This window comes from Lissotriton helveticus, chromosome 7, assembly GCF_964261635.1.
Source record: "Lissotriton helveticus chromosome 7, aLisHel1.1, whole genome shotgun sequence".
In the NCBI taxonomy this organism is placed as follows: Eukaryota; Metazoa; Chordata; class Amphibia; order Caudata; family Salamandridae; genus Lissotriton; species Lissotriton helveticus.
In genome coordinates, this window is record NC_136068.1 from 528,242,223 (window position 1) to 528,266,025 (window position 23,803).

Genomic DNA, 23,803 nt, shown 5'->3' on the forward strand with positions numbered 1-23,803 from the left:
ATATTTTGCCTGACCACAATGTCCACTACATACACCCTATGTTACATACATGTGCATGTCACCCATGCATATTTCTCGTAGTGGCCTGAATCACTAGGCCTCTGCAAACATGTCCTGCAAGTCATCAAGTCTCCCAAACATTAAGCTAACATGAAGGCCCATGTTTTTGCATTTTGCATTGTGCACTTTTAAAATAAATATCGTACTGAACCTTTTTTTTGTGGTTGAGCCTGAAACCACTTTCTGAAATATTGTTTTCATGACTCCTGGCACACTGAAAACTGCAGTCACGTCAGCAAGAAGCCTGCCAAGACAGTGTTATGAATAACAGTTATCTGTTTTCAGTACAGAGTGGCATCCCTGCCCGGTGAGGAAAAGTAAACAGAACCCGTCCGCGACAGATAGGGCCTAACTCTCTGTCTCAGCCCCCATGCAATGAACGGAGAAATATATGCTTTTTCTTTATTTCTAGTGATGAACAACCTTTGCTTCAGATAAAACATCCCCTGACTCTAGATATCAGCTGTACCAGACGTGCTCAAGTCGCCCTGACACAGGAGATTTCTCTGCTAGGCCGAAAGTCAGCTCTCCTCCCAATACACGTCAATTACACGTCATACTCAAGTTGCACAATTAGGGCAGAGTTCCAGCTGGTCATGCATACTCCTCCTCTAAGTACCCACCCACCTATGACACCTACCTATCACCTACCTATGACTCATCAAGTGTACACCCTCATACACGCCCACATGCTCTTATCTCTTTCTTTCTTGCTCTGCCTGGAGCGCTCCTCCCTATGTACAAGGAGTAAAATGTATATATTCTGTTCATTGTTATTAAATGTTAGATTACTCTTCCTGAACCTCAGTGGTGATGGAACATATTCTCCCTTTGACTCGAGTTATTGGAATAAAGCCCATTTTAACTTGGACACCACGGATCCTGTCTCTCATTTGATGCATGATACTTTGTTAATGCCTAGAAATTCTGCCAGGGTAATATTTTATTTACCACATTAATTGGCGCCCGAACAGGTACATGTCCCTTTCCCCACTCGCCGGAGTTTATAGGTCTAGTCTTTGCCCCCTTCCACAGCCGTGACGGACTTTAAAGTGTACACGCCATTGGGATTTCCCGCTACTCCCTCAGGCCCAGGAGGAGGACGGACTGCGACCAGGCATCCATGTGAGGCGGTGAGGAACGCGGATCGTCTCAAACCAGAGCCCAGCCCGTGAGAGAGCAAGGTCCGAGGTCTCCAGAGGTCCACCTGTTCCAAGGCGCATGCGTAGAAGTCCGAGGCCTTCAAGTTTCAAGGTTCTGCTTCCCGGTGAGTACCACTATGGGGAATGCATCAAGTTTCAAGACGGGTCCACTGTAAAAGGTGGGAACGGTCAAGACGGGCCCATGGTAAACGTGGAAACGGTAAAGATGTGTCTCATTTTTGAGACCGGTATGGTTGTACTGTATTTCAGTGCATAAAGTTTTTCAAGTACATGTTTAGCTCTCTGTATCAGTTTAGGTTGTAACTGTTTTAGTGTTTAATATTTGTTTGTGTGTGAATGATTGTTGATTGTTTCAGTCTATTTTTGTGAATATTGGTTTCAAACATGCCACTGTTTTCAAAATTACGTCAGATAGGGACCAGAAAAGGTATACTAGAAGAGTCAGTTAACATCCCGCCTAGAGACACACCTGGTCATTATATGTATAATAAGCATGGGCTAGACGCCATTTTGTTTTTAGATTTATGGGTAAACTACACCAAGGACTTGGAGGAAAAGTATAGATGGCCAATCTCGGGAACATGGGATCCTGAATGTATTATGAGGGTGGAGGAAGCGCTATGGAAAAGGAAGTCAAGACCCTCTCAGAAAGATGCCATCGAATTGTGGCGCAAAGAGTCACATAGGAGAACAGAGAAAGAATTGAATAAAGCAGATAGAACTAGACAAGCTGGGGAAAAAGCCAGAGAAAAGGAACTGCGGGAGGAGGGGGAACGTGTCAAAACAGAACAGACTGATAGGGAAAGAAACGCCGTTGTTAATGGTATTTATCCCGTTCTGTCAGAAGAACTAGCTAAAGTGACCACCTCAGAAAGATCCAGTAGGCCGCGAACGCCACCACCTGTACCATATAGAGTACATAGAATAAAGCCGACAGCATCAGATGCGTTCATTTCCTCGTATCTAGACGAGTCCCTTCCAGACTACGTTAATGCAGGTTTTCCTCCGCCCCCACCAGCAGATCAGCTCCAGCAACTTCAGCAGCAGCCCGTAAAAGATGACGTAGGTGCCGGGGCAGTGGGAGGGGCACCTACTGTAGATACAGCCATTCCATTTTGTGTATATGATCCAGAACCAGGAAAGGGTTCAATGGTCGTGATTTCACGTAGACTAAGACAAGCTGTTGCATATCTAGAGACATTACCAGACATGAAAGATCACCTAGATAGCATGTATCGTTTTATTAGAACGGGGGAGGGACCAGATAGTATAGCACAAGCCATGGCACAAAGAAAGGTAGGGGTTAAGAATCATATCCTACGTTTTATTATTAACTGCCTGATCAGGGAACAAGACGAAGGAGACGGAGATGTAAAGCCAGGTTTGATAGAATGGAGTGATCACATAGATGCCGGTAGACATGAGAAACAGGGACAGATAGATGCCATGTACAAGAAAATACGAAAGGAAATAATAGAAAGGCACAGAAAAGAGTCTGACGAGAAGGGCGAGTCATCAGCGGAAGAGGTAGAGGATCGTCAGGATCCGAAAGGCAAGATTAATTATGTAGGAAAAGCGCAACAGTTTGACAGACCCAAGTGCCTTGATTACTGTAAACAAGGGCCAGCTATAAAAGAAAGATATTCCCTTGAAGCTCTATTCCAGGCTACTGAAAAAGCACTGAAACAATGGATAGGGAGTGAGAGACCTCCCACACAACACGAAATAGAGTTGGCCCGGTCAGCCACCCAGTGGGTGTCCAATGCCAATATATATAGCAGTGATATAGTGGCTCAGACCTTCTTAAGCCTTCCACCGAACGAACAGCGTTTGGCTGGTATTTACATGGTCCAACACTTGATAACGTTGTATGAAAGTCAGCATTCTGATCCTGGTCACTTGCATAAATTACTAGACGACATTTTACTAGATAGATGGACAGGTTTAGGTACTGAATTAATTAATGTAATCCTGGATCAACGACATAAGTACATAGATTCTCTGACTACATACATGCCTCCAGTCTTACACCATGACAGACATAACGTACACATAGACAAACAGAACCCCCTACTGTGATGTATTCCTATAGGTTCTGTATCGATCCCCCTATTCCTGACCCTATTCTGGTTAGCAAACTAACAAGTTAACTAGCAGCCATCCCATGAGGCAGAAAAACCCCCATGATGCAGGAACCGTTATCTGATAAAGCCACACTACGGCACAGGAACGTGTTATCTGATTAGGTCATAACGCTTGCCATCTAATTAGACAAGCGATATTCCTCCAGCCCCTGATAAGGCATACAGAGTTCTCAAAACAAATCAAACCTATGACAACCTGGGAAAAAACCCTGCGGCCATTGTTTTGATTTCACAGAGAACTTCAGCAAAAGAATGTGCTAACGACCTGGTCGTATGACATCCTTATTGACGTATCTATGTCCATCCTTACGTCAATCTCGGCACCTTAAAGGTATAAATATTACCGATATTGCCCTATGCAAACACACGCTGTGGTGACGAGGACGGAGCAGCCAGACTTGCCGAAGCCCAGAGCAGAGCAGACCCCGCTGGCGCAGCCCCGCCTTCTTGACGCGCTGAGAACGAGCAGCTGCCCATTTCTCCTGCCGAGAAATCCAGCTCCGGCGCTTCCGGGTAGCCCTCGCAGGCAGCCTGGAATATCGAGACCAGAGACGAGAGATACCATCCCTCATCCATCCTAGATTCCAGGTACAGAACTGAATAACCCCTCGAAGAGAATTCTTTAGTCAGACACTTGGCAAAAACAAACTTAACTTAAACTGTAACTTTCTATTCCCGCCCACGTATTAGGCTTAGGTCAGGTACACGGGGTAGGCGTAGCTAGAAACACCAGTTGAGTACGATTAGTCAAATGTATATGTGTATGTAATATATTTTATTCATTTTAAACCTTCATATGGCTTAGAAACCATATCAATGTTTTTACAGTATTATTTTATACTTCTGCTCTTAATGTATGCACTTTACTTAACCATAAGTATTGCAATAATATCGATCCATTTCTCTTGTATGAGAAAATAGACTGATCAATAAATAACATCTTTTATTGAACACGCCCGTCTCTTCCTTTTCTCTACAATCTGATGAGACTAAGAATGCACGTACTGACTGAGTAAAATAACTTGCCTTTTGTTTTCACACGACTCTCGAGATACACTCTTGATTAGGGGAGAGCAAAGTTGTCATGTTCTATGGTTGTCAGAAACTAAATCCCTTCTTGTCTATCCAGGGAGGTTCAACTCCTCCTTGCCTATTCGAGAAAGTTTCTAGTGAACTCTGAGCTAGCTGGCAAACACAAAACTTTAAGTCTAATATCGACAGTAGTAGACCTAGTTAACGTCTGGTCTAGGCCTATACTATTGAAGGTATTATTCCAATGCGCAGAGCCTATTGGGATAATAGGAACTACACTACACTACGAGAGGTTCATCCCGTTAAGAATGCGGCCAATGAGTTACAACGAGTGTATGTTTACACCCCCTTAACAAAATTAGAGATTCTTGAAATGAAAAAGATGTTGCCTTGTCATGATAAAGACCCAGGGGGATTTCACCGTGAATTAAAAGACATCCTCCGCATAGGAGATTATACATACGCTGACATTCTGAAGCTATTAAAAGTACTGTTACCTGCAGGGATTTATGAAAAGCTTAAGGAAAAAGACTGGGAAGTGGGTGAGAAAAAGTTAAGTTGGGATGCATTGGAAACAGAAGAGAAGGGCAGGCTCCCAGGAGTTGGTCTTGGAGATAGAGCTAGAGAACTACCTGAATTCCTGATACAAGTTTTGCCAAGATTATTGATTACTAAAAAGGAAGATTGGGATGCTATTTCAGCATGTAAACAAAAGCAAGACGAGGACACAAGTGATTTCTATTCTAGATTTGAGAAATGCTTTACTATTAATAGTGGCCTTAAGGCAGGTAGCGAGTCATTTCCACATCTTTTTGTGAGCAAATTAGGAGAGAATTCCTTACCCCAGATCAAGAATAGAGTACTGAAGGTTGAGAGTACTTGGCAAGCAAACAGCCCTTCACAAATGTTACAGATGCTACAGTATCACCAGAATAGGATTAGAGAAGAGCAGGATCATGAAAAAAGACGCATGAAAGAGACCAAAATGAAGGTGCTGGTTGCCCAGACGGTACCGGCGACTTCAAACAAACATAACACGACACCTGTCAAAGGGAACTGTAATTATTGCAAACAACCAGGTCACTTTGTAAAGGACTGCACTGTTCTGAAACACAACATTGCTACAGGCAAGACAAAAGAGCGACAGTACACTCCTAGACAGAATAACACGCAACAGAACACGCAACAGACAGTAGCGAATTATCCTCCACCACCGCCTGTTCATGCCACACCACAAATGTATCAGTACACACAGTCTGACTATCCAGAATATCAACAGTTCTCATGAAACAGCCTCGAGAGGGAAGTAGGCTTGCCCCTTATTGAGGTTCCTGTAGATCAAGAAGGTCCGTATGTACATAGTCGTGTTCTAGGTCAGGATCGAAAGTTTCTGATTGACACAGGGGCGAGCAGGACTACCATCAGTCATGACGAGGTTCCAGGGGCACCTCTCTCGGGCTCACAGAATGTTTCCCTGGGATTTTCAGGAAAGCCTATTGTTAATGAAGTATCAAAACCAGTTTCCCTAGGGGTTGGTCCACTGTCACGTACCACTGACCTGTTACTTACTAAGTCATGTCCAGAAAACTTACTTGGTATGAAGACATTAAAAGACCTAGGGGCAGTTATCTGCTGCTCTCCTGAGGGAGTACGCCTGTTCTTACGTGATTTTAAGGGACATTATGTACTGACTGATTTTGACCACAGACTCAAGAATGTGCCACAGACACTATGGGCACAAGGACCGACTGACGTAGGTTACATGGACATAACGCCGCACCATGTCACACTCAAAGCAGGAGTAGTACTTCCACGTATTAGACAATACAAGTTACCACCTGACGCCGAAACAGCCTTATTGAAATTAGTTGACGAACTTATTGCACGAGGAGTAGTGGTAGAGACAGTCTCAAATGTATGTAACTCGCCTGTCATTCCTATCCTTAAAAGATCTGATCCTAGTGTACTGCCAGTGTACCGATTGATTATTGACCTGCGAGAATTGAACAAATGTGTAGTACCACAATATCCAGTGGTGCCAGACATTTCTTCATTATTGACTGCTATTGATTCAGAGGCTACTTACTTTACTGTTATCGATTTGAAAAATGCTTTCTTTAGTGTTCCCATCCATCCCGACAGCCAGTACCTGTTCGGATTTTCATTAAAAGGTCGTAGCTTTGTCTTTACAAGAGCTCCTCAAGGTTTTACAGAAAGCCCTAGTATTTACAGTCAGGCATTAAAAAGACAGCTAGACAGTGTTCACATGCCTACTAACACTGCCCTACTCCAGTACGTAGATGACATCCTAATTACAGCACGTTCAGAAAAAGAATGCGAAAATGCTTCATTGACAGTTTTACATTTTCTGGCAGACAAGGGGCACAAGGTGTCACCTTCGAAGTTGCAATTCTGTGAAAAGCAAGTGGTGTATCTTGGACACTTGCTTTCCAAAGAGGGGAGACAGCTAACACAAGCATGTATACAGCTCATTGCTAACCTTTCACAGCCCAAGACACAAAAGGAAGTACGTGCCTTTATTGGCCTCACTTCATACTGTAGGCAATGGATTCCCCAGTATGCCTTTCTAGCCAAACCACTCATACAGTTAACTACACAGGAGGCAGGGGGGACTGTCCTCCCTTGGACACAAGAAGACACCTTGGCATTTGAGGAATTAAAAAGAGCTTTATGTCAAGCGCCAGTCTTAGCGACTCCATGTTACAGCAAACCTTTTATGCTTTTTGTAACTGAAAGAGAAGGAACAGCGTTATCTGTTCTCACACAAGATCAAGCAGGAAAACACAAGCCTTGCGCTAATTTTTCTAGTACCCTAGATCCAGTGGCCCAGGCTCTGCCTGCATGCCTGAAATCAGTTGCAGCAACAGCCCTAGCCATAAGACAAAGTGACTCCATAGTGCTGGGTCACCCTCTGACAGTACAGGTTCCACATGCAGTGGAGGTTCTCTTAAACAGAACACAGACACAACACTTGACTGTAGCAAGACTGACAGGATATGAACTGACATTATTTCAGCCACACATAGAGATCAGACGTTGTAACATTCTGAATCCTGCAACACTTTTGCCCTCAAGTACAGTAAATGCACCACCACATGACTGTGTGGAACTAATGAATATAGTGACGAAACCAAGACAAGACCTGACAGATATTGCACTTTCAGAACCAGACTTAACGCTCTATGTAGATGGATCATGCATGAGAACGAGTGCAGGAGAGTTAGTAGCAGCCTATGCTGTGACCACTGCTACAGAAGTCATAGAGACACAGAAAATAGACACACTGTCAGCACAAGCAGCAGAGCTCATCGCTCTGACACAAGCCTGCATAAGAGCTAAGCACTTGAAAGTAAACATTTATACTGATTCACAATATGCCTTTGGCATTGTTCATGATTTCGGGGTACTATGGAGGGAGAGAGGTTTCTTGACCTCCCATGGGACCAAGATCCAGCACGGCCAGCTTATTCAGGCCCTGTTAGAAGCCATACATTTGCCTACAGCCATTTCTATCCTGAAGTGCAAAGCTCACACCAAAGTTACAGACACCATTTCCCAGGGTAATTACCTGGCAGACCGGACAGCTAAACTTACAGCCCAGACAGCCCAGACACCAACAGACACGACAAGGACAGAGGTACCATTACTGACAACAAGTATGACAGTCAGGGATCCCACACAAGATGTACTTGACATACAGACACATGCCACCACAGATGAGATAAAGAAATGGACTGAACAAGGAGGGGTCCAGACTGACCAAGGTTGGATGACTAAGGGAAAAAGCTCATGGTTTCTCCCAGATTCTATGGTACAAGTAATCATAAATACAGCCCATAGTCCAGCACACTTAGGAGAAAAAGCAATGTTAGACAGCTTACAGAACATCTGGTTTAACAAGCACATGCGTGCAGCAGCGAAGCAGAAAGTACGAACATGTATGATCTGTTGTCAGTTCAATCCAGGTAAAGGCCTCCCGGTGGAACAAGGCGGATTTCATCCTCCTGACCACCCTTTTGAGGTTCTCCAGATGGATTATATCCAAATGGACAGATGTAGCGGTTACAAGTACGTCTTGGTAGTTGTATGTGCACTGTCTAGATGGACAGAAGCATATCCAGTTCCAGATTATACTGCTGTGACAACAGCCAGACAATTAGTGCGCGAGTACTTCCCCAGGTATGGATTACCTCGGGTGATCTATTCAGATAACGGCCAGCCATTCTCCTCTGAATTAATGAAACACGTGTCCCTTCTGTTAGGTTATACATGGAAGTTCCATTGTGTCAGACACCCAGAAGCAGCAGGCCTTGTAGAAAGACATAATCAGACCCTCAAGACAAAAATTGCCAAGATCTGTGCAGAAAAAGGCGTGGATTGGATGGTAGCCTTGCCGGTTGCTCTCTTTTACATGCGTATGGTAGCTCATTCCAGAACAGGCCTATCTCCGTATGAAGTGGTTTTCGGTAGACCGCCAAATATGTGGGGTACGCCTATGCCCAGAAAGATAACTGATGTTGACAGTAACATGCTGACAGATTACCTGGCTTCCTTGATGTCTGCACTACTCTCTTGTCGTTCACAGGTTGCTGCCGCCTTCCCTGACAACACCCAGGTCAAGGAACACGCCATAGTCCCAGGGGACTTTGTGTGCATCCGGAATTTTGATCGTTCCAGCCCCCTCGAGCCGCGCTGGAAGACCCCGAAATTGGTGCTTCTTACCACGAGGACCGCGTTGAAAGTGGAGGGACGCAAGGGCTGGATCCATGCCCATCACGTTAAGCGGTATTTTGGACAATGTGGAACATTTGCAAAGAACATTGACTTTAATGACAATACAGACTTTGTGCCGCCTTTGCTTGAAAAGACCCCTCAGCAAGAGTATAGGTCCAAGCTAAGATCTAGTAAGTCAGACGTAGTTTAATTGTTTAAGCCCACCCGGTGGTGAATCGGTTAGACTAGTTTCTGACATGTATAAGATCACATATGAGAATAGCAAGAAGAGGGAAAATTCTGCAAGATATTACGCAGTAGATGTATTGTTACCTTGATCATTCTTTTTATTCTGTGCATTGTTATAATTGGTGTTAGTTTATTGCTACATGTTTTCTTTCCCATTTCCTCACATATACATTCATCCAGTATGCATACATTTAGTGACCTGCCACCTCATGAATTGTCATATCGACTTGCCTTACGTAACGATACTTTTATTCAAATGTTACACCATTCTCACCAGACCAGCAATGCAACTGATTGCTGGGTATGTGGCCAACTACCCCCTTATCAGAAAACAAAGGGAGTTCTGCCAAAATAATTTCACGAATTTTCGGAAAAAACGCCCATTGGATAACATGGCAGATCGCACCTCCGCACAAAACATGCTTTTTCTACCACTTCCACAGCTCAGATCCTTTTCAAATTTGGCATCACAGTAGTCCAAGCGATGCCCTAAATCCTCACCAAAAAGCAATCAAATCCCTCCACTGGAACGGGTACGAATTTCCGCTCAAAGACACCCCCCCCGCAAACACCAAACAACGCCAAAATCCCTCAACGCCTTGTTAAACAGCATGTTAAAACAAATACTGCCTTCTCAATACAAGATATTAACTCTTTGGCAGCTGAAGCACAATCTTTCCCCAATGACTGCAGTACATGGGAAAGTCATGAACTCATCTCTCCAAGTTATCACATAACACGTACGCACATCTTCAAAACGTTTTCTCCAAACACTTGAAAGAGATCCAGCTCTCTCCTGCCTAACGTAATGTCAACATACTCTGCACAAACCATATCCACATGGCGCTATTCACAAGCCATATTTACAAGAAACTCAACAAGTTATAATAATGACATGCTCTTCATAAACCATATTTACGAGGAGCTATTTACAAGGAACTTCACTCTCAGACGGACTTTCCTCTTCAAAACATCACGCCATACCTATTTCATTTGCGGTCAGACAGCCTATGTACATCTGCCCTTAGACTGGGGTGGGACTTGTTATATAGCAGACTGAAACAGCGTGGGAGCAATATACAGATTTCAACAAAGGTTTCTTTTTCTTTGTTGGCCCCGTCCAAAACAGTAAACTGATACGCAAGTAAACAAGATCCCTGGAAGCAGTTGTAAATGTGACTGCATCTGCCCTGGCGAACTTGACCCAGGAGCAGTCTGCCATGATACTGTCTCTGTCTGCAGTGTGGCCTGGCGATTTGCGGCCTGTGTGCAACTTCATGTGTTCCACATCCAAGTATATAAAGGGTTAAGGACGAGCAAATGATGCTGTATGATCAACTATACGGTCTCATGAATATAGATGTATCCTAAAGGGTTACGTAGGGGACAAGGAGGGAATGTGGAAAATTATATTTTGCCTGACCAAAATGTCCACTACATACACCCTATGTTACATACATGTGCATGTCACCCATGCATATTTCTCGTAGTGGCCTGAATCACTAGGCCTCTGCAAACATGTCCTGCAAGTCATCAAGTCATCAAGTCTCCCAAACATTAAGCTAACATGAAGGCCCATGTTTTTGCATTTTGCATTGTGCACTTTTAAAATAAATATCGTACTGAACCTTTTTTTTGTGGTTGAGCCTGAAACCACTTTCTGAAATATTGTTTTCATGACTCCTGGCACACTGAAAACTGCAGTCACGTCAGCAAGAAGCCTGCCAAGACAGTGTTATGAATAACAGTTATCTGTTTTCAGTACAGAGTGGCATCCCTGCCCGGTGAGGAAAAGTAAACAGAACCCGTCCGCGACAGATAGGGCCTAACTCTCTGTCTCAGCCCCCATGCAATGAACAGAGAAATATATGCTTTTTCTTTATTTCTAGTGATGAACAACCTTTGCTTCAGATAAAACATCCCCTGACTCTAGATATCAGCTGTACCAGACGTGCTCAAGTCGCCCTGACACAGGAGATTTCTCTGCTAGGCCGAAAGTCAGCTCTCCTCCCAATACACGTCAATTACACGTCATACTCAAGTTGCACAATTAGGGCAGAGTTCCAGCTGGTCATGCATACTCCTCCTCTAAGTACCCACCCACCTATGACACCTACCTATCACCTACCTATAACTCATCAAGTGTACACCCTCATACACGCCCACATGCTCTTATCTCTTTCTTTCTTGCTCTGCCTGGAGCGCTCCTCCCTATGTACAAGGAGTAAAATGTATATATTCTGTTCATTGTTATTAAATGTTAGATTACTCTTCCTGAACCTCAGTGGTGATGGAACATATTCTCCCTTTGACTCGAGTTATTGGAATAAAGCCCATTTTAACTTGGACACCACGGATCCTGTCTCTCATTTGATGCATGATACTTTGTTAATGCCTAGAAATTCTGCCAGGGTAATATTTTATTTACCACAGTGCAGAGGATGATGCTGAGAACTAACAGTGTTTAACCCAGTCATCATCCAGGGGAGATACTTCGGAATCATGAAGGCTGAGGGAGAAGATCATGAACCCATTGAAGGCCAACTCGTGGACCATAGTGTTCTCTGTAGAGGACACGTATGTCAGAGGGTGCAGGCATAGGCTCTCCAGGACGTTCAGGATGAAGTCAAAGTAGCACAAGACGTGGTAAGTGTGGGTTGAACATAACGTGGCACGACAATGATTCCAGTAGGCCACAGCCATCTTCAAGGCGCGGCACTAGGTCAAATGGTTGGGTAAGGGTTAATGGATATGTAGGGGGATCTGGTAGAGGGGTAAATCCACGAGGGGAGCCTGAGAGGTCTAAGGTGGTACTACTAAGGTTAGGGCGTGGTGACTGGGACCTCCTAGTTCAATGTCGACAAAAGCCTCTCATAGTTTATCTCTACTCTATAGACTGGCAGTGGATGTCAGAAGAGGGAATGGGCGGCCCATCCAGGTTCGGGCAGACGGGGAGCAGAAGGAAGCCAGTTGTGCTACCTGGGCACAATGCTGCACGCCTAAGATTGAAAGTCCCAGATCGATGACATTGTATAGACCGGCTTTGGGTCAAAGATTTACTGCATCTGTTGTGGGTTTGGAAAAGGCTCGCCATTGTGATGGAATAGGTAATTGTGTAATGACGCGCTCTTCGATCGCTGTATAAAAATAAGGTTATGCCAGATAGCACCCGACGGATGGCAGATTAAAGTCAGACAGTCGGGAACTAGGGCTTTAGCAAGTTTTATGGGCATGAATGAGGATAACCGCAGCAAAAAAATGAACAATAAAAAAATTTAAATATTAAAATAATCGGTTGTGAAATGGAATGCTCCTCATGAAACGCAAGCACTGTAAAAAGGTCCCTGTATGTAGGCTTGGATAACAATGCTCTATATAAGAAACAGGCGATTTTGTTGTCTTCATACCGCAGCCATTTTAAAGTCAGGCACTGATCAACTCAGTTTGCAAGACCTTGGGAGGCTATAGTTGTTCATTGACGGGGATGTGTGAGAAGGCACTCCATGGGTCCTGGGGGATTTAATGAGCGAGAAAGAAGGGGGGAATGAAGGAAAGGGAACTGGGGGAGGAGGGGACACATTAAAGAGAAAAAGAAACAAACATAGAAGGAGAAGAGAACACAGGAGGAATTAAAGAAAGCTAGACGGATGGAAGGGAGGTAGGACTAGGTAAGGGGGTGCTCATGCAAACATTTGGCAGGGGAGGTTTCTTGCACCTCCTTGTAAATTCTTGAGTCTGTAGTGTATAAGGGGTCGCGTTTCCCTTCTGCTGTGTGCGACTTTAGGGGGCACCAGAAATCTCAGTTTTTTATAATCTCCCCGATGACTGAGGTTCCTGTGCAGTGCCCACTTCCGACTGACTGGCATCTTGGTGCTTAGGTGGCATTAGGGGTCCGGTGAAAACTGCAGGGTTGAAAGCACCAAAGACTTGTTCACCCAGAGGTGCAGGGCTACTCAAACTGCCCACGTTTGGGCATTCCACTGACTTGGTTTTGGTAATGCAGACTCCGTGCCTATTCACTCATTGACCTCTCTGCCAGCAGAACTCAGAAGTGCCAAATATATGTACATTCTATAATACTTTGACAATATGGACTAGAACATACATTAACAATTAATTGATAGTCTACTAATCAAATCTGCGCCATGAGTCACTGACTCTCCCCCAGCCCCAACAAGCGTCAGAAACACCAATTGGCTATGGAGGAGGTGTCCTTAAGAGTTCCATCATAAAGCGGCTTCTGGACATCCAGTGCTCAAGAGTAAGTCAGTCTTTGCCCTTCACCCACTGACCCTCCTTCCCCTCTTAGTGCAAAATCCAGGACTGGACCCTAGGTGGGCCGGCGTCTGCCCCCTCTCAACACTTTACCTTCTGTTTTTAGAGGGGTACGGGGGTGCCCCTGTGCCCAGCAAGACAAAGGTCCAGGTTTTGTGAGGGGGTTCATGGCGAGTCTTTGGGGGGGGGTTGGTTTAGTAAGGATTGACGGTCAAGAAGGTGGGACGCCAGGAACACCCGCGTTCCAACGCCCAGCACGGCAGGGTTATAGGTTTGACCGGGTTCTGCTGCTCATTGTGTGGGCTCATTGTGTGGGAGATGATTGGAGATTGGTTTAGTACTGTCGGATTCAAGTCTTTTACTGAGATCCAAGACAGCAATGTGGTTTACTGGAAGAACCATTTTAAATACCTTCAGATACACAGTTTTCTAGCTAAAAAAACTGGGGGTCCAAAACGGATAATTAAAGATGTTGTTTTTGAAAAGGTGAGGGATGAAGAGGGCTGTACTATCAGCAGGATCGATACCTCTAGTAAGCCCCAGACAGCTGGATTGCTGAGAGTGGTCGGAGGCCGCACCCCCTTTTTACGCCACTCAGCAAACGCGCCTCCTGGCACACTGCTGCTTGGGGGATGAAGTCCACTTTAGTTCTGAGGTCCTCAGGACACAAGGGGACCTCATCGCCCCACCAGCAGTGTGGCAAGGGGCGCATTTGCAGAGTGTTGTAAAAAGGGTCGGGCCTTAGACCATCTCTCAGCAATCCGACTGTGTGGGGCTTAATAGAGGTACCAGTTGGGCTATTTGCCCCTAAGGACCCTTAGGATCGAAGGGATCTTGATCCCCCAACCCAGAGTATGCTAAGAGGCACGTTTGCAAAGTCGTGCAGGGAGGGGGCGGGACCTCCGTTGAGTTGGCGTTTTTCTATTTTTAAAGAAGGGGGGCTGTGTGGCCCCCCTTCCCTTGAGCCTTTTGGACCCCAGGGACCCCAGCCACCGGGGCCTGAGCCATTTAAAAAAATTAAAATGAAAAGGGGGCCCCACAGGGCCTGGCCCTTTAGAAAAAAAATTAAGTAAAGGGAGAGAGGTTGAGTGGCCCCAATCCCGGCCCCTTTTGGCCGGGAACCCATCCCACATGGCTTGGCCTCTTTGTAGGGACCACAGGGGGAGTCCCAATGCCCTCGCAGTCGCTGCCAGCTCCATGCCTCCTGTGGGAGCAGGCATTGCTTTTGGGCAAAAGGAGTTGCTGATATGCAGCTCTCTTTGCCCAAAAGCAATTCTGCTTCACTTCATGGGAGCGAGAGCAGTTTTTCTTCTCTTGCTTCCATGAAACGAAGCAGATGTTTGCTATGGCAGGGCGGGAGCAGTGCTTCTGCCCTGCCATTGCAACGTGCAATGCCCCAGGGGTTGGCACCCCGATACATTGCTGGAGCTGGCCCTGGGGGTAACTAAGTAAGTATTAAAGCGCTGACTTATCGCAAGGGCGTCAAGGTGCTGTGCGGAAATAGATAAAGGCGGTTCCATAGTCATCTGGGGAGTGGAAGCCTACACGGCGGAGATCAACAAACAATTATCAGACAAATGCTGTTACAAGAAGCTAGATAGGGACCCTACCCAAGAATTGCAGAGAGAACTATTCGTGATTATCAATCATGGTTTTGAACAAGGTTTCCTTGGAAAAAAGGAACTAGAGTATTTGCAGAATAAACATCCGCGCATTTCCTTGTTGTATGCATTACCCAAAATACACAAAGACGAGAAACAACCACCCGGAAGACCTATAGTGTCCGGCTGTGACTCCCTTTTTGAACCTGTTTCGATGTTCATAGACTTTTTTTTAAAACCTTTCATGACAAATGTCAGATCCTTTCTGCAGGATACGACTGACTTCATCAATAAGCTGACTGACTTACCATTTGAAGAGAACAAAGACTTCCTAGTAAGTATGGATATTACATCTCTATACACCCAGATCCCCCAGGATGAGGGGCTGGAAGTACTAAGGTTATTCCTAAACACAAGAGAAAGGCCAACGAAGGTGCCAACTGAATTTATTATGGACCTGGCAAGACTAGCTTTAAAACGGAATTTCTTCAAATTCAAAGAGGATTTTTTCTTCCAGACCCTCGGCGTAGCAATGGGGTGTCTTTCGCCCCAGAACTGGCAGTGCTATTTATGAGCCAATTTGAGGACAAATTAATTTATGAGAACAACCCTTATTTTCAATGGATCAGAGGGTGGCTCCGAAACATTGATGATATTTTTTTCACTTGGTCAGGAACTGAGGAACAACTATTGTCTTTCCACCAGTGGCTAAATAATCGGACTGAACATATTAAATTCTGCATACAACACTCAAAGCACAGACGTAGAAGTGTATTGTACGGATGGAAATCTGGTCACTACTTTGTGCAAAAAGGAGACAGACCGCAATAAAGCTTTACACTTTACAAGCTATCATCCAAGAAGTCTTAGAGAAAATTTACCGCTGGGTTAATTTTTACGCATCCGTAGAAATTGTACGTTTAAGGATGAATATATGTTTCATGCCAATGCCCTAAAACAGAGGCTATTAGTTCGTGGCTATCCAAGAAAACTACTGAAGCGTGCACTTAAAAGAGCATGGTGGACACCAAGAGAAACCCTCCTCACAAAAAAGACAAGAAATGACCAAAACAGAATAGTGTGTGTATCCACTTTCTGCCCTACGTCAAATTGGCTAAACAGACAGATATGTCAAAATTGGCACTTGATCACGGATTTGGATGAACAATTAAATGACACGCCGCTTTTTGCGTTCAAGAAAGACAAAAGTGTGGCAAACCACATAGTCAGAGCAGCAATGCCAAGACAAAAGCCTCCATCACTCAGGGAATACGTGAATTTACCGCCAATCACAGGCCATCATCAATGTGGAGCATGCGTCTGTTGTCCCCTGACAATGGAGGGAGATTTGTTTCAACATAATGGCATTTCATGGAAGCACTCAAAATTTACAAACTGTAAGACTAAGTTTGTGATCTGTGGCATTGTATGCCCGTGTAATAGACTGTACATAGGAAAAACCAGTCAAGAGGTGAGACAGCGAATCAATCAGCATAAATCGCGAATTAAGAGAAACATCCTCACTGCACCGCTTGTACAACACTGGATTGAATATTCGCACTCAGAAAATGATCTGAAATGGACCGTGATCTCCAAGGTGAAACCCGACCCAAGAGGGGGTGATCTGGAAGAAAAATTGTCTTCAAGAGAGGCAACTCTAATTCTAAAATGTAATTCTGCAAGCACAGGATTAAATGAGATGTCGTAGTAATACCATCTCTAATGCACTGAGCTCCCCAATGTACTAATACACTCATAATGTGATGCATCAAGCCTCCATGTTCAAAGCTTTTGTATAAGGACATCATAAGCATAGATATTCGGCATAGCTTCGGTTTCGCACAAGTTTATTATCGAAACTACATTGCCCATGATACACCGGAATGATGTCATATAATAAACCCCTCGAGGAACCGCGACCGATGTTACCTCAGAGGCCGTGGTGATGAGAGACCACAATCTCACATAAATTTCCCATCAACATGTGTCTCCTTGGTCTTATCGTGCGCCTTCCCCCCTTTTTTATATCAAATAATACCGCCGGTCACAACAACTAAGCGTCATGGCAACTAGTGGAAATGAACCACAATCCCTATAATGCCAAGTGCCACGAGAACGGAACTTGGTATAACCAGGGAAGCAATGGACCCACAGTGCAACAGCGGACTGTGAGACGCTGTTCTGGAAAGAGGAGACCCGCTTCAACACTAAGGTATTTCCTTGAAATCTTGAAAACTAATCTCCCTTCTTGCACCGGACGATATTTATAACACAGGGGGCCGATTAGGTAGAAAACTTTTTGAAAGGCATGTAGCTAGTAGATAAGTTGTCTCCCCCTTAAGAAAATACCGAAGAATTGCGCTTTGATCAGTTATAGACAACATGCGAGGAAAGATAGAATAATGAATGGCTCGTCATTTTCCAGCAGAGTGACGATCTTTAATCCATCTATGTGAGGTTTGTCAAATCTCGTTTTGTCAGTTTCGAAGTTATATAGACATAAACATTCAATTTTGTAGTAAGTACGTTACCTTGGCAATAGGACGAATATGAACGCACATGGATTTGGGATTTGAAGCAAGTTCGACATAATCTTGTAGACAGGATGTTATTTGTTTCTTCGGTGCAAAAGTGAAAAACCGACTCCCCTCTGTCTTTTAACGTCCCACACAGGAATCGGGTTGTGAAAAAATCCGCATGAGCCAGTGCCTGTTTAAACTCAGGAAGCAGCTCCTTCTTCAAGAAGGTAATTAACATATGGGTGCTTTTTGCATGCCTTTTTCGACAATTTTTGTTCATACAAACATTACATGGTTCTATTCGTTTTTCTTTGTAGCCCAAGATGGGATTTTTGTATTGCATTTGAAGTTTGGTCAATCAACTTTGTGCATTGGAAACGAGTTTGGCGCAGGATTATTAAGAAGACAAGGTATTTAGCTGTGCACGCTTGTCTGTTTTAAAGTTGAAGGTTTCACTCAGGAGTTAGGTTAGTAAGAATTGTCATTTGATTCTTTTGCAGGACTGATCCCTGAAGGTCCTGAGGAGAACCCCCATAACTAAGGGGTTTCGAAACGCGTCAACCCTTTCTTTCTTTTTTTTTTTCAAGGCTAATCTTGTGACAATGTTGTTTTGAAATATCCAGATTGTAAAAAGTTTTTGATGGCCTTGCAGATGATTAGGATGTTGTCATTAGAAATAATATAAAACAAAAATAGTACCCCACCGCATATATTAATAAGAGGTTTCTTTGAACCCCGGTGAGGTCATTCACGTTTTCTTCTTTTTTCCTTTTGTTATACTTGTCCCACTTATGCGTCTGAATTTTGTGTCCACCCCGATTTATACTTCTTTCTTGACTGCGAGATGTATGTGTGTGACAGTTGTATAGACTAAATGACAGATGGCGAATGTGATGTGTGACTGTAGCTCAATCATTCTTAAATATATTTTTGTTTCTTGTGTGTCCAAATTTCACTTTTTCACATTCAACTTTTAATATTCCCTCTTCCCTTTGAAGTTTCTCTGGAATTTATGAAATAATTTGTTTTTGAATATTTGAAAACATATAAAAATAAAAAAAGATTAAGACAGTCACAATTTGTTGTGTGGTAATGCTACAATTGTTTAAGTCATTGTGCATTTAAATTTGTTAAATCAAAAAGCAGTACTGGCATTCTGTTTTGTTGAGAATTATACACGGCGCAGCCTTACTGTGCTTTAGCCAAACCCTTTGTTGTTTCTTGTGCGGAAATAAAGAGCGGCCCCCAGAGCAATCTAGGGCACCTGGAGGGGCACATGGCCCCCGCCATCAAGTTTAAAGCCCTGGGGAGGTGGTGGTCCCCGGGGTGGGGGTCCACTACGGACCCCCGTATGTTAATTGATAAATGCCCCGGGTGGTGGTGGTCCCCGGGGCAGTGTGGAGGGCAGCAGCCCCCTCCACACCATATCAATTAAGAAAAAAGCCCTGGAGAGGTGCCGGGCCCAGGGCTGTGGGGCTGGCACGAGGCCCCCACCCACAATTATTGAAAGCCCCAGGGAGGTGGTGGTCGCCAGGGCAGTGCGGGTACCCACATCATATATATATATATATATATATATATGTATGTATATATATATATGTATGTATATATATATATATATATATATATATATATATATATATATATATATATATATATATATATATATTCACTGAAAAAACCATAGGTTTCACACCAGTTATAGTTAGCTGGAAATTTTACTCGCATAAAACCATTGAAATTCCCACGTTATAGTTAGTTGGACTCACTATAACTTGCGCGTGCAATGCACTGCTGATGACGTCACATAATACATCACTCATGACATGGTCAGTGACATCACTCATGACATCACTGATGACACCATCCAGTGAATGTGTGTCTTTCTGAAAAATAAATATTAGTGAGTAATGTTTAAATATTTAAATATATGTATTAGTGTTTCACTTTGTGTATAAGTGGCTGCCAGGGTTGGTGAGTAGCTACATGTGTATGTATATGGATTATTAGATGTTTTTCTTAGTATCAGTATGAGTGTTTTTATGGTTTGGTGGGGGTATTACTTAGCACATAGATGCATGAATGACTGACTCTCTCTTTGTATGTGTTTTGAAGACAGCATATGTGTAGGACTGTATGGGTGGATGAGTGTGTATATGTGTGTGTTAGTGAGTGAATGACTGTCTCACTAGTATCTTTATTAGTAATTACATATGTTTTAATCTAGTATATGTGAATATTGATGTATATAAGTGAGTATATGGGAGAGTGAGGGATTGTAAGAGTTCCTGTTTAAATTAGTATGTGTTTCTATAAGTGAATGTTTAAGAGAGTAAGTATGTGTAAGTTTCCTTAGAAGTAAAGTGGTAGTGTGTGTATAGCTGTATATGGAAATAAATGGATGTTCAATAGTTTATTTGCATGTGTGAGTATGTGTGAGAGTATCTTTTGGATGACTGTCGGTGTGTAACAGGATGTATAGGTGTATCACTACATATGATGAGTGAGTATATGTATGAGTGACTATATAGAACTGTTGGGGAATGAGTGGATGTGTATATAGATGGTGGAATTATTGAATTGGTTGTTTTAACTGGCATGGGTATCTCCATTTTTTTGAAAATGTTAGTATCTATTTTTGAATATGTGTTTCAAGGGTTACATTACAGTGAAAGGAGGTCTGTCACTCTGTCACAAGGATGGTGTCATCAGTGATGTCATGAGTGATGTCACTGACCATGTCATGAGTGATGTAATATGTGACGTCATCAGCAGTGCATTGCACGCGCAAGTTATAGTGAGTCCAACTAACTATTACGTGGGAATTTCAATGGTTTTATGCGAGTAAAATTTCCAGCTAACTATAACTGGTGTGAAACCTATGGTTTTTTCAGTGAATTTAATAGGTTTTTTAAATGCTAATTCCTAACTATAACTGGTGTGAAACCTATGGTTTTTTCAGTGAATTTCAAAGGTTTTTTAATAGCAAATCTCTATAGCTATGAAATGTAATATTTTTTATAATGAATTTTATATTGTATATTTATGTAATACTATTTTTTTATGCATATATATATATTTTTATTTTTTTGCCTCGGAGCGCTCCTGGGGCGCATACCGATGCGCTTACCGATAAGCGCAGTTTGCCGCGCCCCGGTTCGCGTACCGGTTCGCGTCTCGTTAGCGCTATTGTCGCGAAGGAAAACATCATCGTAACGTATCGCGTAGCCGCGTCCGCGTGATACGCACGGCGTAAGCGCACCCGGAAGCACCCACGTGCAAAAGAACGCACTACGTAAGCGCCCCGGGGCGCACCCCGGGTCGCGCCCCGGGGCGCGTAGCGTAAGCGCGTCGGGTCATGTGACCTGAAAATAACACTTTTTATTGGTTCAGATCAGTTTTGGTTTCCAAATGATGAAGGCCCGAGTCATGTGACCTGAAAATAACACTTTTCATTGGTTCAGGACAGTTTTGTTTTCCAAATGATGAAAGCCCCCACCTATTTTCCTCATTCTCACTTTGTACTTTGAGTGAGGAAGACCTGTTGAAAGACCTCTCTGTACCTATTTGTCTGAAAATGGCTACAGTAGCAGCAGCAGCAGGAGCATCTGCATCACCACCACCACCATCACCACCACAAGGACCACCACAACACCACAGTGGTGGAGAACAAGAAGAGGAGGAGGAGGAGGAGGAGGAGGGAAGGTTCCTGCCAGAAGATACTACCCCATATAAGCCAAAGGAGCACATTATCTGGGAGTTTTTTACCATCCCAAAGGACCAGAAGAAAGTTATTGCGCCAAAGGTGACTTGTTTAATCTGTGGCATTCAACTTTCAAGGGGGAACCCTAACAAAAAATACTCTTTTGGCAACAACATCATGATTCGCCACATGCAACGCCGGTACCCTAACAACTATGCTAGGGCAGAGGTCAGGGAACTGGCCAGAAACCCTCCCCAATCTTCTCCAAGCACCTCCCAAAGTAAACAACCCACTCCATCGGGTCCAGAGGCAAGGGAGATGATCCCAAGCATTCAACCCAAGTTTGCCGAATTTAAAATCGTTTGCATATTTTGTGGAGGGACAATTTGCTATAGTGAGCAAAGCATTAAACTTATGAACCGTGCTGGTGACAACCACAAGTGCCCGAAAAAACCCTAATTTTTTCCAGATTTTTTTTTGCTCCAGTTGAGCCATTTATAATTCCCTGTTTTTTGTTTCTCCCCATAAAAAATACAAAAAAAATATAAAACTGTTCAGAAAAGCCCAAAAAGTAAAAATGTTCAAAAAAACAATAAAAAAAATATAAAACAACAAAAAGAATAAAAAAAACAGTTCTTTTTAGAACTACCTCCAATTTATAAAAAAATGCTAAATTTTTTAAAAACTCTGTCATTCTTTTTTCTCCAGGGTACGCTCCCCGGTACGCTCCCCGGTGCGCGTACCGGGCGCTCCCCCCGCGAAAATCGAAAACGTCCCGGCGCTGTGGAACCCTTCCTGGCTCTTCCTGTGAGATGCCTCTCCTGGGAACCCGAAGGTGAAGCCAGGCATCCCAGTGTTGTAGGGGCCGTTGTGGAGATTAAGCAAGCTATTGCCCAGAGTTGCAGCGTGGGACCCATGATTAGAGTAGGCGCTGATGTGAGAATTATCGAGTCCACGGACATTGAGACAAGAACCTGCCGTGTCAGGACTTGAACCCTGGTCCCAGGCCTGATCTCTGCTTCAGAGTCTGCCGCACTAACCAGTGAGCCACACATCTCCACTACCAGTGAGCCACACTTCTCCACTGTATATCACTGTAGTAAAGCTACTACTCACCAGGGAAGTCTGCTGCTGGTATTGAAAGTGCATGTTTCAGTCTGCATGTCAGAATGTTTTAATGAAATAGAAGAGGATTTGAGAAGTCACTCAAAATGTGCCCTAATTATTCTTTCTGAAGCACTAATCATACTTTCTATGGCAAAATGAACCCCCTCATTTTGTTCCTTTTTAAATAAATGTTTTCAGACTTACCACTTCATTCCAACCAAGATGGCTTCTGGTGTGCCATACTTTTGTCATAAGTAAGACTGTTAGCGCTCTAGTTGTTCTTTAGAACACTCTGTGACATTCTGTCATTGGGCTATACTTGGCTACATTTGGGTGAAATTTGGGCTACATTTGGGCTCTTTTGTCTCTGGTGGCCATCTTGGGAGACAGCATGTCAGAATTTTTTAATGAAATAGAAGAGGATTTGAGAAGTCACCCATCATACTTTCTATGGCAAAATATACCCCCTCATTTTGTTCCTTTTAAATTAAATGTTTTAAGAGTTACCACTTTATTCCAATCAAGATGGCTTCAGGTGTGCCATACCTTTGTAATAAGTAGGACTGTTAGCGCTCTAGTTGTTCTTTTTAACACTCTGGGAAGCTGCAGTAGAACACAAAGGAATCAACTGACAGTGTCTGTCCTTGTTGGATGTACATGTTTTACTGAGAATGTCAGACTTCATTCTCACATGACTGAGAAAGATAATGTGAATTTATAGAAAATATGCTTTCAGTTTAGCTTATAGATCCCCTTCCAAACCACTGTGGGGAAAGCATGAGATAATAGTTTTCTTTCAAACATGATTGATGATATCCCAGCAGAAGGCTTTTTCACATGGTAAAATCACCTTAGAACACACCACAATTCCTAAAATGAGTATCGTACCATCAACAAATGATTTATAATGTAATTAAAGTTCTAAAACCTTCTATTAACTGCAATGCTTTTTAATGAGGTGCTACCATGTATATTGGTCCCAAGATGGCTGCCAACACTTCTTGGATGAAGTGCTGACAGTCAATCAGATCTCACGATGAGATGTGGGGTTAGGCTCCGCCCAGAAATATATATATTTTTTCTTTTCATTTTCTCAGAAACTACTGGAGGGATTTACACCATTTAACCAAAAGGGTGATCTGCGTACCAGACCGTACCATTTTCTTAAATTTGATGTAATTCGGTTCAGCGGTTCAGGCTGTAGCCGTGTCTAATC

The 23,803-nt window shown here is 43.5% G+C and overlaps 1 long non-coding RNA gene across 1 annotated transcript in view; it reads right to left on the reverse strand.

The window, feature by feature from the left end:
• The window catches only part of LOC144766857 (uncharacterized), a 227,276-nt gene that overhangs the window by 97,147 nt on the left and 106,326 nt on the right, over positions 1–23,803 (reverse strand). The window lies entirely within an intron of this gene.